This window comes from Pseudophryne corroboree, chromosome 7 (genome assembly GCF_028390025.1).
Source record: "Pseudophryne corroboree isolate aPseCor3 chromosome 7, aPseCor3.hap2, whole genome shotgun sequence".
NCBI lineage: Eukaryota > Metazoa > Chordata > Amphibia > Anura > Myobatrachidae > Pseudophryne > Pseudophryne corroboree.
In genome coordinates this window covers 411,724,944-411,743,835 of record NC_086450.1, presented here as the reverse complement: position 1 = coordinate 411,743,835, position 18,892 = coordinate 411,724,944, and the positions used below count along the sequence as shown (strand labels likewise).

General features: G+C 49.6%; 1 protein-coding gene across 4 annotated transcripts in view; it reads right to left on the bottom strand.

Moving 5' to 3' along the window:
* The window catches only part of CASKIN1 (CASK interacting protein 1), a 411,436-nt gene that overhangs the window by 340,489 nt on the left and 52,055 nt on the right, over positions 1-18,892 (bottom strand). The gene's annotated exons all lie outside the window — the stretch shown is intronic.

Here is an 18,892-nt window from a genome sequence, read left to right as displayed (position 1 = left end):
GGCTGCATGACGTCACACGCAGCTGCTACGATCACAAAAATGGTGGCGGGCCTCCTCTGGGCGCAGCCAGGCTGCGCCAGCACGGGGCTGCCCCATTTTTTATGATCACGCTGAAATTGCGGTGCGACCGCAATTTCAACGTGGTCAAGAGGGGGGAGGCGGCGTGCTCGGCAGCCTTGCCTTGTGATGGGCGGTCTCCAGCATGCGATCCAAAGGATTGCAAATTCTGCTACTTAGCAGAATTTGCAATCCTTGCTGAATTAGGCCCATTTGCAATATTTGCAGTTTTTGTTCAGGGACTAACACAAACGATGCTTGGGGCTACTAACACATGGGTAACCCACGTAAAGCTTCCCATGGGTCAGTGGCGTCACACAAAGTGCCGACTCCTCTACAGTGACAGGAGCCGGGTGTTGCACTGTGACATTACGTGCAGCACCCAGCTCCTGTCACTGTGCCAGCACCGCACACACACTAGTCCCCGAGTGCAGCCCGCAACCCCCGGGACACCCAGAGCGACAAAACGGAGATTCAGGCCAGGAGGCCACACCCCTACCCATGAGACCATGCCCCCTTTTTACCACTGCGCACTGCATTACCGCCTCCCTCCTTCTCCTCTCCGGGTGTCACCAGTGACAGTGACGCCTCTGCCATGCTTGTAGCAGCTGGTCCTACGTCTGCAGCCCTGAGTGTTTGCCCCTGTGACTTTTCGTCATAGCGAAGCAGATGCTTACAGGAACCGCAGGGGCTTGGACTGAAAAGAAAAATTGATGGGGTATATGTGGTATAAACACAGTCTCACCTGCACCACATCCTGTTAGAATCTCTCCCTCAATTAGGTTCCTCTGCAGAGCAGTCACTTTAAGTCGGGTTCTGTTGTATAACTTGGGCAGAGTCAAGTTCCGCAGAACCATGACCAGAACACCAACTGTCCAGCTGCACTAAGTGAGTTTCAAAATTCCACTCATACTGTATAGTCATTTAGGATGGGTTGGTATCGGGGTATCGGGTGACCAGTGGTTGGGAGACCGTTGGTCACCACACCGATGCCGGGATCTCGTCTGTCAGACGTCTGGCGGTGGGGTGGTGAGCGCAATATTCTGATTGGTCTGATTCTGCATATGCAACAGCAGTGTTTTTCAAGCAGTGTGCCGTGGCAGACTCCAGGTGTGCCGCCATAGAAGAAGAGCCAGGCTCACCAGTGTGCTTCCGCTACTGAGGCCCTGGAACGATCAATATTGGTAGGTTTAGCGGCTGCAGAGTTAGTTCTAATATTGGGCCCGGGCAGTGTTGGGCTCTTCTGGCCTTCTCAGATGTGGCTCAGGCGTTACCTATGGAGAAGCTGCGACATGACATCCTAGGACACACAACTGCACCATGCATCACTATTATATTTAAGTGAAAAAAAATGGTGTGCCTTGTCAATATATAGATCTTGTTCAGTGTGCCGCGAGTTGTAAAAGGTTGAGAATCTCTGCTCTACAGCCTATCTGACTTTCAGACTCTTCTCCAGGGTGTCAAAGACACAAAGGGACCGTCACCTGTGTCGGCAGGGGTGAGCCATGCGGAAACTGCTGCATTTAAACTTCTGCTCCGTGTTGGTTATAGCACCATATAACTACGAGAGATTATACTAATAACAGTAAACCACATGTGCAGTACATAATAACATCACTCAGCCGCGTGTTCTTGCATTTAACCCATTATCCTGGCTCATGTGAACGAGTACTGAAAATCAGACGTGGAGGTAGGTTTACCAATCAGATTTTGTCTATCATTTTCTAGAATACAATAGCGACATGATAGCTAGAATCTTATTGGGTGCTATGGGCAACACCACCACTTGTCTGTGTTAGAAGCTTTAGTAAATGTACAACATAAAGCCTACGCATCGCAGGCGGGTTTCCCTGCACTCTGGCAGAGCTAGGCTTCTTTTCAGGACTGGAATTAATAACAGTTTTCCCATTTTATGAATATGATTTACATTCTCCTATTGAGTTTTTGTGTAAGGGTCGGAAAATGTGCACATAAAGCACAACGGACGTAATATGTAGCCAAAAAATGTGAAAACTAAAAATTACATTAACAGCTTGTTAGTCCCCCCCCCCCCCCCTCTCCCCCCAGCAGACACAAGCACACATGCAGGCTCCCCTATAATGCATTTCATCAGTGTAAGCAGCTGCGGAACGGCCTGCAGACACAGACACGCTGGACCACACAATAGCCGTTACTTTATCCTGCAATCATACTAATAATGGCTCAGGTAGGGCGCTGACGGCTGCTTCTAGGCCTAATAAATACATTACTCACAGAGCAGTCAATGAGATTGGCTTCAGACCAATCCATCATATCCCACACAGCAGCAATCCCTGTAATATACACATGCGCTTATAGGTAATATTACATAACCTGAGCGTTACGTCTCCCAGATCCCTATGTGGCAATAATGTATAGGGTGTAATTCAAAGGTGGATACTAATCCTGCTAATGCCGCAGCTGCTGCATTTTGGTGTCCCGCGGTCAGATAGTCGCCGACTACAGGAGAAGTGTAAATTCGCCGTGCAAGTGTGCGATCGCATGTGTAGCTGAGCTGCAAAAATTCACTGTGTGCAGTCTGTGCGCAACCCTGGACTTACTCCTCCAGTGAGATGAGAACAGGCTGACCGGGGCCGGAGCTGACGTCAGACACCCTCCCTGAAAACGCTTGGGAACGCCTGCGCTTTCCCTGACACTCCCTGTAAACGCTCAGTTGCCACCCACAAACGGCCTCTTCCTGTCAATCACCTTACGAGCGCCCATGCGATCAGATTTTTTGCACCATCCCGTCGCTGACTGGCGATGCCCGTTTTTGTTGTCCGGCGCGCGTGGCATTGCGGTGCATACGCATGCCCAGTTAGGACCTGATCACCCACTGTGCGAAAACGCACAGCAGCGATCAGATCTGAATCACCCCCTTTGTCCAGACACCCACCGCCAGGGTCTTTAATCCGTTGCTTAGTGCAAGGACGTAGCAACGGAAACAACACTGAACGTCTGGGCAACCATATGGGCTCAGAATGTCCATCGAAACTAAGATGTCGTGGCCAGTGAAACTGCGTCCAAAGACACAGTAGCTGGCTGCGACATGTCCACAAAAACAAAAAAATACTTCACAGGACTCCCCCTATTAGTAGGCTGGGCCGGGATAAGGCGGATTCTCTTACTGCACCGACACTCAGCTGCTTCAGCGATACTGGCTCAGAGCAGTAACAGGTAGCCTATCGCGGCCTGAGAAATGGCGCACACTGTATGGTACAAAGGACAGATTCTTTGTCAACACAGTGAATATGTAAATCTTTAAGGTACACATCAAAAATAAGAATTTACTTACCGATAATTCTATTTCTCATAGTCCGTAGTGGATGCTGGGGACTCCGTAAGGACCATGGGGAATAGCGGCTCCGCAGGAGACTGGGCACAAAGTAAAAAGCTTTACGACTACCTGGTGTGCACTGGCTCCTCCCCCCATGACCCTCCTCCAAGCCTCAGTTAGGATACTGTGCCCGGACGAGCGTACACAATAAGGAAGGATTTTGAATCCCGGGTAAGACTCATACCAGCCACACCAATCACACCGTACAACTTGTGATCTGAACCCAGTTAACAGCATGATAACAGAGGAGCCTCTAGGAAGATGGCTCACTACAACAATAACCCGATTTTTGTAACAATAACTATGTACAAGTATTGCAGACAATCCGCACTTGGGATGGGCGCCCAGCATCCACTACGGACTATGAGAAATAGAATTATCGGTAAGTAAATTCTTATTTTCTCTAACGTCCTAAGTGGATGCTGGGGACTCCGTAAGGACCATGGGGATTATACCAAAGCTCCCAAACGGGCGGGAGAGTGCGGATGACTCTGCAGCACCGAATGAGAGAACTCCAGGTCCTCCTCAGCAAGGGTATCAAATTTGTAGAATTTAGCAAACGTGTTTGCCCCTGACCAAGTAGCTGCTCGGCAAAGTTGTAAAGCCGAGACCCCTCGGGCAGCCGCCCAAGATGAGCCCACTTTCCGTGTGGAATGGGCTTTTACAGATTTTGGCTGTGGCAGGCCTGCCACAGAATGTGCAAGCTGAATTGTACTACAAATCCAACGAGCAATCGTCTGCTTAGAAGCAGGAGCACCCAGCTTGTTGGGTGCATACAGGATAAACAGCGAGTCAGATTTTCTGACTCCAGCCGTCCTGGAAACATATATTTTCAGGGCCCTGACTAAGTCTAGCAACTTGGAATCCTCCAAGTCCCTAGTAGCCGCAGGCACCACAATAGGCTGGTTTAAGTGAAATGCTGAAACCACCTTAGGAAGAAATTGAGGCCGAGTCCTCAATTCTGCCCTATCCGTATGAAAAATTAGGTAAGGGCTTTTATAGGATAAAGCCGCCAATTCTGATACACGCCTGGCTGAAGCCAGGGCTAACATCATTACCACTTTCCATGTGAGATATTTTAAGTCCACAGTGGTGAGTGGTTCAAACCAATGTGATTTTAGGAATCCCAAAACTACATTGAGATCCCAAGGTGCCACTGGAGGCACAAAAGGAGGCTGTATATGCAGTACCCCCTTGACAAACGTCTGAACTTCAGGAACTGAAGCTAGTTCTTTTTGGAAGAATATTGACAGGGCCGAAATTTGAACCTTAATGGACCCCAATTTTAGGCCCATAGACAGTCCTGTTTGCAGGAAATGCAGGAAACGACCCAGTTGAAATTCCTCTGTAGGGGCCTTCCTGGCCTCACACCACGCAACATATTTACGCCAAATACGGTGATAATGTTGCACAGTTACATCCTTCCTGGCTTTGATCAGGGTAGGGATGACTTCATCCGGAATGCCTTTTTCCTTCAGGATCCGGCGTTCAACCGCCATGCCGTCAAACGCAGCCGCGGTAAGTCTTGAAACAGACATGGTCCCTGCTGGAGCAGGTCCTTTCTTAGAGGTAGAGGCCACGGGTCTTCCGTGAGCATCTCTTGAAGTTCCGGGTACCAAGTCCTTCTTGGCCAATCCGGAGCCACGAGTATAGTCTTTACTCCTCTCCTTCTTATGATTCTCAATACCTTGGGTATGAGAGGTAGAGGAGGGAACACATACACTGATCGGTACACCCACGGTGTTACCAGAGCGTCCACAGCTATTGCTTGAGGGTCCCTTGACCTGGCGCAATATCTGTCCAGTTTTTTGTTGAGGCGGGACGCCATCATGTCCACCTTTGGTTTTTCCCAACGGTTCACAATCATGTGGAAGACTTCTGGGTGAAGTCCCCACTCCCCCGGGTGGAGATCGTGTCTGCTGAGGAAGTCTGCTTCCCAGTTGTCCACTCCCGGAATGAACACTGCTGACAGTGCTATTACATGATTTTCCGCCCAGCGAAGAATCCTTGCAACTTCCGTCATTGCCCTCCTGCTTCTTGTGCCGCCCTGTCTGTTTACGTGGGCGACTGCCGTGATGTTGTCCGACTGGATCAACACCGACTGACCCTGAAGCAGAGGCCTTGCCTGACTTAGGGCATTGTAAATGGCCCTTAGTTCCAGGATATTTATGTGAAGTGACGTTTCCATGCTTGACCACAAGCCCTGGAAATTTCTTCCCTGTGTGACTGCTCCCCAGCCTCTCAGGCTGGCATCCGGGGTCACCAGGACCCAATCCTGAATGCCGAATCTGCGGCCCTCTAGGAGATGAGCACTCTGTAACCACCACAGGAGAGACACCCTTGTCCTTGGAGACAGGGTTATCCGCTGATGCATTTGAAGATGCGATCCGGACCATTTGTCCAGCAGATCCCACTGAAAAGTTCTTGCGTGGAATCTGCCGAATGGAATCGCTTCGTAAGAAGCCACCATCTTTCCCAGGACCTTTGTGCATTGATGCACTGACACCTGGCCTGGTCTTAGGAGGTTCCTGACTAGGTCGGATAACTCCCTGGCTTTCCCCTCCGGGAGAAACACCTTTTTCTGTACTGTGTCCAGAATCATCCCTAGGAACAGCAGACGTGTCGTCGGAATCAGCTGCGATTTTGGAATATTTAGAATCCAATCGTGCTGTCGTAGTACTATTTGAGATAGTGCTACTCCGACCTCTAACTGTTCTCTGGACCTTGCCCTTATCAGGAGATCGTCCAAGTAAGGGATAATTAAGACGCCTTTTCTTCGAAGAAGAATCATCATTTCGGCCATTACCTTGGTAAAGACCCGGGGTGCCGTGGACAATCCAAACGGCAGCGTCTGAAACTGATAATGACAGTTCTGTACCACAAACCTGAGGTACCCTTGGTGAGAAGGGCAAATTGGGACATGGAGGTAAGCATCCTTGATGTCCAGAGACACCATATAGTCCCCTTCTTCCAGGTTCGCTATCACTGCTCTGAGTGACTCCATCTTGAACTTGAACCTTCTTATGTAAGTGTTCAAGGATTTCAGATTTAAAATGGGTCTCACCGAGCCGTCCGGCTTCGGTACCACAAACAGCGTGGAATAATACCCCTTTCCCTGTTGTAGGAGGGGTACCTTGATTATCACCTGCTGGGAATACAGCTTGTGAATGGCTTCCAATATCGCCTCCCTGTCGGGGGGAGACGTTGGTAAAGCAGACTTCAGGAACCGGCGAGGGGGAGACGTCTCGAATTCCAATTTGTACCCCTGAGATACTACCTGCAGGATCCAGGGGTCCACTTGCGAGTGAGCCCACTGCGCGCTGAAAATCTTGAGACGGGCCCCCACCGTGCCTGAGTCCGCTTGTAAGGCCCCAGCGTCATGCTGAGGACTTGGCAGAAGTGGGGGAGGGCTTCTGTTCGTGGGAAGAGGCTGTCTGCTGCAGTCTTTTTCCCCTTCCTCTGCCCCGGGGCAGATATGAGTGGCCTTTTGCCCGCTTGCCCTTATGGGGACGAAAGGACTGAGCCTGAAAAGACGGTATCTTTTTCTGCTGCGAGGTGACTTGGGGTAGAAAGGTGGATTTCCCGGCCGTTGCCGTGGTCACCAAGTCCGATAGACCGACCCCAAATAACTCCTCCCCTTTATACGGCAATACTTCCATATGCCGTTTGGAATCCGCATCCCCTGACCACTGTCGCGTCCATAATCCTCTTCTGGCAGAAATGGACATCGCACTTACTCTTGATGCCAGAGTGCAAATATCCCTCTGTGCATCTCGCATATATAGAAACGCATCTTTTAAACGCTCTATAGTCAATAATATATTGTCCCTGTCCAGGGTATCAATATTTTCAGTCAGGGAATCCGACCAAGCCACCCCAGCACTGCACATCCAGGCTGAGGCGATTGCTGGTCGCAGTATAATACCAGTATGTGTGTATATACTTTTTAGGACATTTTCCAGCTTCCTATCAGCTGGTTCCTTGAGGGCGGCCGTATCAGGAGACGGTATTGCCACTTGTTTTGATAAGCGTGTGAGCGCCTTATCCACCCTAGGGGGTGTTTCCCAGCGCGCCCTAACCTCTGGCGGGAAAGGGTATAATGCCAATAATTTTTTAGAAATTAGCAGTTTTTTATCGGGGGAAACCCACGCTTCATCACACACCTCATTTAATTCATCTGATTCAGGAAAAACTACGGGTAGTTTTTTCACACCCCACATAATACCCTTTTTTGTGGTACTTGTAGTATCAGAAATGTTCAAAACCTCCTTCATTGCCGTGATCATGTAACGTGTGGCCCTACTGGAAAATACGTTTGTTTCTTCACCGTCGACACTGGAGTCAGTGTCCGTGTCTGTGTCTGTATCGACCTGATGTAACGGGCGCTTTAGAGCCCCTGACGGTGTTTGAGACGCCTGTACAGGTATTAACTGATTATCCGGCTGTCTCATGTCGTCAACAGACTTTTGTAAAGTGCTGACACTATCACGTAATTCTTTCCATAAGATCATCCAGTGAGGTGTCGACTCCCTAGAGGGTGACATCACTAACACAGGCAATTGCTCCGCCTCCACACCATTTTCCTCCTCATACATGTCGACACAACGTACCGACACACCGCACACACACAGGGAATGCTCTGATAGAGGACAGGACCCCACTAGCCCTTTGGGGAGACAGAGGGAGAGTTTGCCAGCAAACACCAGAGCGCTATATATATACAGGGATAACCTTATATAAGTGTTTTTCCCTAATATAGCTGCTGTATATCTTTATATGCCAATTTTATGCCCCCCCTCTCTTGTTTTACCCTGTTTCTGTAGTGCAGGACTGCAGGGGAGAGTCAGGGAGCCTTCCTCCAACGGAGCTGTGAGGAAAAAATGGCGCCAGTGTGCTGAGGAGATAGGCTCCGCCCCCTTTACGGCGGCCTTTCTCCCGCTTTTTTATTGTAATTTAGGCAGGGGTTAAATACATCCATATAGCCCAGGAGCTATATGTGATGTATTTTTAGCCAAAAAAAGGTATTTCTATTGCGTCTCAGGGCGCCCCCCCCAGCGCCCTGCACCCTCAGTGACCGGAGTGTGAAGTGTGCTGAGAGCAATGGCGCACAGCTGCGGTGCTGTGCGCTACCTTAATGAAGACAGAACGTCTTCTGCCGCCGATTTTCCGGACTCTTCAGTCTTCTGGCTCTGTAAGGGGGACGGCGGCGCGGCTCCGGGACCCATCCATGGCTGGGCCTGTGATAGTCCCTCTGGAGCTAATGTCCAGTAGCCTAAGAAGCCCAATCCACTCTGCACGCAGGTGAGTTCGCTTCTTCTCCCCTTAGTCCCTCGATGCAGTGAGCCTGTTGCCAGCAGGTCTCACTGAAAGTAAAAAACCTACTTTAAACTTTTTCTCTAAGCAGCTCAGGAGAGCCACCTAGATTGCACCCTTCTCGTTCGGGCACAAAATCTTAACTGAGGCTTGGAGGAGGGTCATGGGGGGAGGAGCCAGTGCACACCAGGTAGTCCTAAAGCTTTTTACTTTGTGCCCAGTCTCCTGCGGAGCCGCTATTCCCCATGGTCCTTACGGAGTCCCCAGCATCCACTTAGGACGTTAGAGAAAAAGAAGGTACTGTGTACATCAAACCCTACTGTCCATCAACTACATAGGGTTAGATCTACTAAGCAGTGGTTATTGCAAGTTGCCGCTTCCCTGCAGGTTTGCCCTCAACATTTAAAGCGCCACTAACGTTAAGTGCAAAGAACTGCACGTTTTGCTTTTAACCTTAGTGGCGCTTTAAATTTCGAGGTCAAACACGCCAAGAAAAGGCTTAGCAAGTCTAGTTCAGAGAGCGTGACGCATGACTGGGCACTATGGTGGTCATTCCGAGTTGTTCGCTCGTTGCCAATTTTCGCTATGCTGCGATTTGCTGCTAAATGCGCATGCGCATGGTACGCAGCGCGCATGCGCTTAGTTATTTAACTAAAAACTTAGCAGTTTTGCTGGTGTTCGTGCGGCACTTTTCAGTTGCTCTGCTGTCGGTGAGTGATTGACAGAAAAGGGGCGTTTCTGGGAGGTAACTGAGCGTTTTCCGAAAGTGTGCTAAAAAACGCAGGCGTGGGTAAAAACGCCAGAGTGGCTGGAGAAACGGGGGAGTGGCTGGCCGAACGCAGAGCGTGTTTGTGACGTCAAACCAGGAACTAAACGGACTGAGGTGATCACAATCTAGGAGCAGGTCTGGAGCTACTCAGAAACTGCAAAGAATTATTTAGTAGCAGTTCTGCTAACCTTTCGTTTGCTATTCTGCTAAGCTAAGATACACTCCCAGAGGGCGGCGGCCTAGCGTTTGCAATGCTGCTAAAAGCAGCTAGCGAGCGAACAACTCGGAATGAGGGCCTATGACCGCTAAATAGCATTCACAAAATACATTCACTAAAAAATTTAATTGAATGTGTATGCAATGCTTCAAGTATTGCAAGTTGTGTACAGGTCAGCACCTGGGGAATATGTACCAGGGGGTAATTCAGAGTTGATCGCAGCAGCAAATTTGTTTGGGCAAAACCATGTGCACTGCAGGTGTGGCAGATATAACATTTGCAGAGAGAGTTAGATTTGGGTGGGTTATTTTGGTTCTGCGCAGGGTAAAAACTGGCTGCTTTATTTTTACACTGCAATTTAGATTGCAGATTGAACACACCCCACCCAAATCTAACTCTCTCTGCACATGTTGTATCTGCCCTCCCCTCCCCTCCCCCGCAGTGCACATGGTTTTGCCCAACTGCTAACACATTTGCTGCTGCGATCAACTCTGAATTAGGCCCCCAGTTCACATCACAGATACATCAGATACATATACATACAGAGTGCAGGGCGCTGGTGGCGGCACTGTCGCTGCCCCATGGCCTATGCTTCTGGTTAGCGGGGTGCCTGGAGCGGCACTCTTCAGCTAGGATCACTGCTGCAGAGCTGTCCTGAGCATCCTTTGGCGCTCCGGGCAGGCACCCCGCAGATTGTACAGCCACTTGGACAGTTCTCAGGATGCTCCAGGTAGTGCTACACTCCCCCTCTGTGCGCCATCACGAGGTCATGAGCACAGGAGAGAGCTGAGGGCGGCACAGGGCACTCTGCTACCCTGTTACGCTGCTACATAGAACCATTTGTTTAACCATATGTCTTGCTTGCAAAATCTGTAAAAGCTATTAGGCTATACAGCACAAACAACTTTACATATCATGCTCAGGGGAAAAAATTAACTAAAACCACAGACAAAAAAAAAACATGAGCAATGAAAGGGGAACCTATCAGCAACAGCCGTGCATTACCAATCAGCCAATCACTAGTGATTTACTAGTGCTAGTGACCAACATCATCAATGATGTCATCATTGTGTATCTGTACCTGTCCTTGACTACGAGCAAATGACACAGCTTGGTTAGAGCTATATATGTGTCTGCGCCAGACTGTATGTGTATGGAACTACCCGCACACATACTCAGCTTATGCTAAACCGCTCCTTCCTTACATTATCTGCCCTCCCAAGGTGCACTAAGCAAACTGGCATCGGTCTCTTTCTGCGTCAGCTGCGTACTGTACAACGCTATAAGCACTCCGTCCTTACATCATTCTACAGACAACATTCACATGTAAAAATAAGAATTTACTTACCGGTAATTCTATTTCTCGTAGTCCGTAGTGGATGCTGGGAACTCCCTAAGGACCATGGGGAATAGCGGGCTCCGAAGGAGGCTGGGCACTCTAGAAAGATCTTAGACTACCTGGTGTGCACTGGCTCCTCCCACTATGACCCTCCTCCAAGCCTCAGTTAGGTACTGTGCCCGGACGAGCGTACACAATAAGGAAGGATTTTGAATCCCGGGTAAGACTCATACCAGCCACACCAATCACACCGTACAACTCGTGATATGAAACACAGTTAACAGTATGAAACAATAGAGCCTCTCAACAGATGGCTCAACAATAACCCGATTTAGTTAACAATAACTATGTACAAGTATTGCAGATAAACCGCACTTGGGATGGGCGCCTAGCATCCACTACGGACTACGAGAAATAGAATTACCGGTGAGTAAATTCTTATTTTCTCTGACGTCCTAGTGGATGCTGGGAACTCCGTAAGGACCATGGGGATTATACCAAAGCTCCCAAACGGGCGGGAGAGTGCGGATGACTCTGCAGCACCGAATGAGAGAACTCCAGGTCCTCCTCAGCCAGGGTATCAAATTTATAGAATTTTGCAAACGTGTTTGCCCCTGACCAAGTAGCAGCTCGGCAAAGTTGTAAAGCCGAGACCCCTCGGGCAGCCGCCCAAGATGAGCCCACCTTCCTTGTGGAATGGGCATTGACAGATTTTGGCTGTGGCAGGCCTGCCACAGTATGTGCAAGCTGAATTGTACTACAAATCCAACGAGCAATAGTCTGCTTAGAAGCAGGAGCACCCAGCTTGTTGGGTGCATACAGGATAAACAGCGAGTCAGATTTTCTGACTCCAGCCGTCCTGGAAACATATATTTTCAGGGCCCTGACAACGTCTAGCAACTTGGAGTCCTCCAAATCCTTAGTAGCCGCAGGCACCACAATAGGCTGGTTCAGGTGAAACGCTGACACCACCTTAGGGAGAAACTGGGGACGAGTCCTCAATTCTGCCCTATCCATATGGAAAATCAGATAAGGGCTTTTACATGATAAAGCCGCCATCTCTGACACTCGCCTGGCTGAAGCCAAGGCCAATAACATGACCACTTTCCACGTGAGATATTTCAGATCCACGGTTTTTAGTGGCTCAAACCAATGTGATTTTAAGAAACTCAACATCACGTTGAGATCCCAAGGTGCCACAGGAGGCACAAATGGGGGCTGAATATGCAGCACTCCTTTCACAAATGTCTGAACTTCAGGTACTGAAGCTAGTTCTTTTTGAAAGAAAATTGACAGAGCCGAGATCTGTACCTTAATGGAGCCCAGTTTTAGGCCCATATTCACTCCTGCTTGCAGGAAATGCAGAAATCGACCTAGTTGAAATTCCTCTGTTGGGGCCTTTTTGGCCTCGCACCATGCAACATATTTCCGCCATATGCGGTGATAATGCTTTGCCGTAACATCTTTCCTGGCTTTAATAAGCGTAGGAATGACTTCCTCCGGAATGCCCTTTTCCTTCAGGATCCGGCGTTCAACCGCCATGCCGTCAAACGCAGCCGCGGTAAGTCTTGGTACAGACAGGGGCCCTGCTGCAGCAGGTCCTGTCTGAGCGGCAGAGACCACGGGTCCTCTGAGATCATCTCTTGAAGTTCCGGGTACCACGCTCTTCTCGGCCAATCCGGAACCACGAGAATTGTGTTTACTCCTCGCTTTCTTATTATTCTCAATACCTTTGGTATGAGAGGTAGAGGAGGGAACACATAAACTGACCGGTACACCCACGGTGTCACTAGAGCGTCCACAGCTATCGCCTGAGGGTCTCTTGACCTGGCGCAATACTTCTCTAGTTTTTTGTTTAGGCGGGACGCCATCATGTCCACCTGTGGACGACCCCATTGATTTACAATCATTTGGAAGACTTCTGGATGAAGTCCCCACTCTCCCGGGTGGAGGTCGTGCCTGCTGAGAAAGTCTGCTTCCCAGTTGTCCACTCCCGGGATGAACACTGCTGACAGTGCTAGTACATGATTCTCCGCCCATCAGAGAATTTTTGTGGCTTCTGCCATCGCCGTCCTGCTTCTTGTGCCGCCCTGTCGATTCACATGGGCGACTGCCGTGATGTTGTCTGACTGGATCAGCACCGGCTGGTGTAGGAGCAGGGATTTTGCTTGACTTAGGGCATTGTAAATGGCCCTTAGTTCCAGAATATTTATGTGAAGGGCAGTCTCCTGACTTGACCATAGTCCTTGGAAATTTCTTCCCTTTGTGACTGCCCCCCAGCCTCGTAGGCTGGCATCCGTGGTCACCAGGACCCAGTCCTGTATGCCGAATCTGCGGCCCTCCAGAAGATGAGCACTGTGCAGCCACCACAGAAGGGACACCCTGGTTCGTGGAGACAGGGTTATTAAACGATGCATCTGAAGATGCGATCCGGACCACTTGTCCAACAGGTCCCACTGAAAAATTCTGGCATGGAACCTGCCGAATGGAATTGCTTCGTAAGAAGCTACCATCTTTCCCAGGACCCGCGTGCAGTGATGCACCGATACCTGTTTTGGTTTTAGGAGGTCTCTGACTAGAGAAGACAACTCCCTGGCTTTCTCCTCCGGGAGAAACACTTTTTTTCTGGGCCGTGTCCAGAATCATTCCCAGGAACATTAGACGTGTCGTGGGGACCAGCTGTGACTTTGGGATATTCAGAATCCAACCGTGCTGGCTCAGCACTTCCTGAGATAGTGCTACTCCCACTAACAACTGTTCCTTGGATCGTGCCTTTATTAGGAGATCGTCCAAGTATGGGATAATTAAAACTCCCTTTTTTCGAAGGAGTATCATCATTTCCGCCATAACCTTGGTAAATACCCTCGGTGCCGTGGAGAGTCCAAACGGCAGCGTCTGGAATTGGTAATGGCAATCCTGTACCACAAATCTGAGGTACTCCTGGTGAGAATTGTAAATGGGGACATGCAGGTAAGCATCCTTGATGTCCAGGGATACCATGTAATCCCCCTCGTCCAGGCTTGCAATAACCGCCCTGAGCGATTCCATCTTGAACTTGAATTTTTTTATGTATGTGTTCAAGGATTTCAAATTTAAAATGGGTCTCACCGAACCGTCCGGTTTCGGCACCACAAATAGTGTGGAACAGTAACCCCGGCCTTGTTGAAGTAGGGGTACCTTGATTATCACCTGCTGGGAATACAGCTTGTGAATCGCTGCTAGCACCGCCTCCCTGTCTGAGGGAGCAATCGGCAAGGCGGATTTTAGGAAACGGCGGGGTGGAGTCGCCTCGAATTCCAGCCTGTATCCCTGAGATACTATTTGAAGGATCCAGGGATCCACCTGTGAGCGAGCCCACTGATCGCTGAAATTCCTGAGGCGGGCCTTCACCGTACCTGGCTCCGCCTGTGAAGCCCCACCGTCATGCGGCGGACTTGGAAGAGGAAGCGGGGGAGGACTTTTGTTCCTGGGAACCTGCTGTTTGCTGCAGCCTTTTCCCTCTGCCTCTGCCTCTTGACAGAAAAGACCCTCCTTTTCCCCGCTTATTTTTCTGGGACCGAAAGGACTGAACCTGATAAAATGGCGCCTTCTTAGGCTGTGAGGGGACATGGGGTAAAAATGCTGACTTCCCAGACGTTGCTGTGGAAACTAGGTCGGAGAGACCATCCCCAAATAATTCCTCCCCCTTATAAGGCAAAACTTCCATGTGCCTTTTGGAATCTGCATCTCCAGTCCACTGGCGAGTCCATAAGCATCTCCTAGCAGAGATGGATAATGCACTTACTTTAGATGCCAGCCGGCAGATTTCCCTCTGTGCATCTCTCATGTATAAGACTGAGTCTTTGATATGGTCTATTGTTAGCAGGATCGTGTCTCTGTCTAACGTGTCAATATCTTCTGACAGTTTATCTGACCACGCAGCGGCAGCACTGCACATCCATGCTGACGCAATAGCTGGTCTGAGTATAATGCCTGAGTGTGTATATACAGACTTCAGGATCGCCTCCTGCTTTCTATCAACAGGTTCCTTAAGGGCGGCCGTATCCTGGGACGGTAGTGCCACCTTTTTAGACAAACGTGTGAGCGCTTTATCCACCTTCGGTGGTGTTTCCCAACGTAACCTATCCTCTGGCGGGAAAGGGAACGCCATTAGTAGCTTCTTAGGAATTACCAATTTCTTATCAGGGGAAGCCCACGCTTCTTCACACACTTCATTTAATTCATCTGACGGGGGAAAAATTACAGGTAGTTTTTTCTCCCCAAACATAATACCCTTTTTTGTGGTACCTGGATGTAAATCAGAAATATTTAACACCTCTTTCATTGCCTCAATCATGCAGTGAATGGCCTTAACGGGCATTAAATTTGACTCATCGTCGTCGACACTGGTGTCAGTATCCGTGTCGACATCTACTTGTGCCACCTGAGATAGCGGGCGTTTCAGAGCCCCTGATGACTTTTGAGACACCTGGACAGGCACGAGCTGAAGACTCGGCTGTCCCACAGTCGGCATGTCGTCAAATTTTTTATGTAAGGAGTCTATACGTGCACTCATTTCCTGCCATAATACCATCCACTCAGGTGTCTGACCCCCAGGGGGTGACATCCCTGCTAAAGGCATCTGCTCCCCCTCCACATCATTATCCTCCTCAAACATGTCGACACAGCCGTACCGACACACTCCACACACACAGGGAATGCTCCAACAGAGGACAGGACCCACAAAAGCCCTTTGGGGGGACAGAGTAAGAGTATGCTAGCACACACCAGAGCGCTATATATATACAGGGACTAACTGAGTTATGTCCCTAATAGCTGCTTTTCAATATAATATACTGTATACAGTGCCAATTTTAATGCCCCCCCTCTCTTTTCCCTCTTACTGTACTGTAGAATTGCAGGGAAGAGCCAGGGAGCTTCCTTCCAGCCGAGCTGTGAGGGAAAAATGGCGCCAGTGTGCTGAGGAGATAGGCTCCGCCCCTTTTTTGCGGCGTATTCTCCCGCTTTTTATGGGATTCTGGCAGGGGTATTTACCTCATATATAGCCCCAGGGGCTATATATTGAGGTATTTTAGCCAGCCAAGGTGTTTTTATTGCTGCCTCAGGGCGCCCCCCCCCAGCGCCCTGCACCCTCAGTGACCGGAGTGTGAAGTGTGTATGAGGAGCAATGGCGCACAGCTGCAGTGCTGTGCGCTACCTTGGTGAAGACAGGATGTCTTCATGCCGCCGATTTTCCGGACCATCTTCTTGCTTCTGGCTCTGTAAGGGGGACGGCGGCGCGGCTCCGGGACCGAACATCAAGGCTGGGCCTGCGGTCGATCCCTCTGGAGCTAATGGTGTCCAGTAGCCTAAGAAGCCCAATCCGGCTGCAAGCAGGCGAGTTCGCTTCTTCTCCCCTTAGTCCCTCGCTGCAGTGAGCCTGTTGCCAGCAGGTCTCACTGAAAATAACAAATTCTAAGACTATAACTTTCTAAGAGCTCAGGAGAGCCCCTAGTGTGCATCCAACCTCGGCCGGGCACGAAATCTAACTGAGGCTTGGAGGAGGGTCATAGTGGGAGGAGCCAGTGCACACCAGGTAGTCTAAGATCTTTCTAGAGTGCCCAGCCTCCTTCCCCTATTCCCCATGGTCCTTACGGAGTTCCCAGCATCCACTAGGACGTCAGAGAAACGATTGAATGCATAAGGAAAGGAAAGCATGCAGAGCCCCTAGTATATGTATTATCTCACAACCATATTTTATTTACTATTTCAAGTCAAACATGAAATACATATTTAATTTCTCAAAGACAATTGATGTTTTTCTCCCTGTCAGTGCTGTTATTCTGTGCACTTCATGTTCCCCAAATACGGGTGCCTTTTAAATGTATTAATAGCTGCAGTGAGTTTCAGTATGGGATAAGTACCGTATTTGTTCTTTTCTATGATCACACAAGCCCACAACCGCACTCCAGACTGAACAGCTGCAAACCGAGTAAGTGCCAACGTCAGTCCCTTCAGTACAGACCTTACTAGCCAATCCTGACTGTCCTGACGATGTGATTAATACCCCAGGTCACAGAGAATAACCAGTGTGGTGCTTCTTGAGCCACCAGGTTGCGTGCACAGCCTTAGAAAAAGCCATTCAGGGTGAGGAGGTGGTGGGCCGGGCCCCCAAGCCTAGTTGGGTGTGACGGAGTGGACCAATACAAAGCTGTTGGTCCACAAACTATCACATCACTATTATTGCCACTGCTGGGTCCCCAAGTGACATCCGGACACTCTTGTACCCTACGGATCCCGCCGGTAAGTTCGGGATTTTGACCGTCGGCATCCTGATCGTTGGGATTGTAAATGCTGGGATCTCGTACCCAACCCAGGACAGACACTGAAAGTGGCCTTGCACATTACACAGATGTATGAATGTGCACCAGGAAAGCAATCTGTAGTGGCAATCGCCAATAGACGCGGCCTCCTCTGCGTCCACCTCTGAATCAGGAGGACCACCTTAAGTCTTCTATATAAAATTCATTGGTCTGCCTGTCTGGCTGGTTATACATTTGGATACCCCTGCACTGGTTGGGATGAAACCAACGCAAGGTGGCCCAATTGGATTCCGGTCAGTTTTAAGGGGGTTGGGGTCCAGGTCGGACCTCATGGCGGTATGTGCTGGTCAGAACTGTGACCCAGTGACCCTGTTCTGGGCCTTCCACTGGATGATTTTGGAAGAAAACTTCACAGAGTGGTAACATAGTATCCCAGAAGACATACTAGGGGGTTGAGGTTGAGTCGAGCCTCCTGTTGGTGTACGCTGGGCAGAACATTGGCCCAAGGAGCCTGTTCTGGGCCTTCCACTGGATTTGGGTGGGGTGTGTTCCAACTGAAATTTAAATTGCAGTGTAAAAATAAAGCAGCCAGTATTTACCCTGCACAGAAACAAAATAACCCACCCAAATCTAGCTCTCTCTGCACATGTTACATCTGCCCCACCTGCAGTCCAGCATGGTTTTGCCCATTAGTGTGCTTTTTTGGTTTGCTAACAACTCTGAATAACTCCCTGTAATAAGTGACAGAAATAACCATAAATCAATGAACTAAAATAACTGACAGAAATGGAGGTGGGAAGACAAAAAATGGGAGTGCTATAAAAGATCTACAATGTCTAGGTCGACAGTCATTAGGCTGACCCCATATGGTCGACATGCATTAGGACAACACTGACAAAATGTCGACGCGTGAAAAGGTCGACATGACAAATGATTGAAATTTGGAAAGGGGTCTTTACTGGGTGGGACCTGGCATTTGACCCTTACAACTGGCTCCCTGACCCGCAATATGCCGGGTCGGGTTGCCATAGTGGCAGGGGGCGGAGCCGGCATCAGGGACGGATGCGGAGGTGGCGCTGGGAGATGAGCTCATCTCTGCGCCAACTCTCCCTATGTAGTGAATGGGTCCAGGGTCGCATCGACCCGGCAACCCGTTCACACTGCCACTGACCCGGTATTCAACCCGGGATCAACACTGCTTTATTCCTGGGTTGAATTACCGGATCAGGCGACCCGGGTATTCGCCACGGGCCCTTTCACACCGCACAGCGACCCGTGTCGACCCGGCAATATACCGGGTCTATACCGGGTTATTTGTGCGGTGTGAAAGGGGTATAAGTGGAACACTTCAGCTAGTGACTGATAACAGAACCATGGCTCACATTGAGCTGTATAACACATGCTAGTACAAACATCTCACGGTCTGCCGCAGTAGGCGAAATATGAATATATACTGTTGAATATCCTCATTTATAACTTTTCTATATATGATACCTTCAGCTATGACTAAATCCTGATCCCTATTTATTAGTGACTGCTA